Source organism: Arachis duranensis, chromosome 1 (genome assembly GCF_000817695.3).
Source record: "Arachis duranensis cultivar V14167 chromosome 1, aradu.V14167.gnm2.J7QH, whole genome shotgun sequence".
NCBI classification, from domain to species: Eukaryota; Viridiplantae; Streptophyta; class Magnoliopsida; order Fabales; family Fabaceae; genus Arachis; species Arachis duranensis.
The window spans coordinates 11,579,072-11,579,752 of record NC_029772.3 but is presented as its reverse complement, the minus strand read 5'-3'; positions in this window follow the sequence as shown (position 1 = coordinate 11,579,752).

Sequence of the window (681 nt, the reverse complement as noted above, 5' to 3'; positions counted from 1 at the left end):
GTGTTTACTCTTTAAGAGTAGCATTTTGTCTCTCCAACATCATGAATGGTGTTTTGAGATCGACTAATTTAAAAAAAAAAAAAGAAAAAAAAAGAAGAGAGTACGTTAGCTACTATAAAAGATAAACTAATACTTTTTTTAATTTTAATTCTTTTTATAAATTCAAAACAAAATATTTACAAATAAAACACACAAATAAACAGTGCTGATAAGTGATATCTTCACTAAAAATATGAGCAATACATTAATTCCTTGATTTCTTACTAAAAAATTATAATATTAATTATTTGGGTACCTTTTTTGTTTACTAATCATATACAAATTAAATTAAAATATACTAATTTAACTAAGCATCTTTTAAAAATCGTAGTTTTAAGTGAGTATAAGAAAACTATGTTATTTTAATAATTAAGTTTAATGTATAAAAAATATTTTTATAAGTAAATTATAAAGAAAAGAAAAGAAAAGAAAAATATAGGCGTAAACTGAGTCCATGAGTTTAACGCGAAAATAGTGATGCATCTAACTACTCACCATTGTAAACAATTGAATTCGTTACATGAATCGTAAAACACTCTTCTCTCTTTCAACCTTGAATTTCAGGTTTCATACAATTATACACCCTTTTCTGAATTACTTTCTGATGCATTTTCAAAAAAAAAAAAAAAAAAACCAGCATTC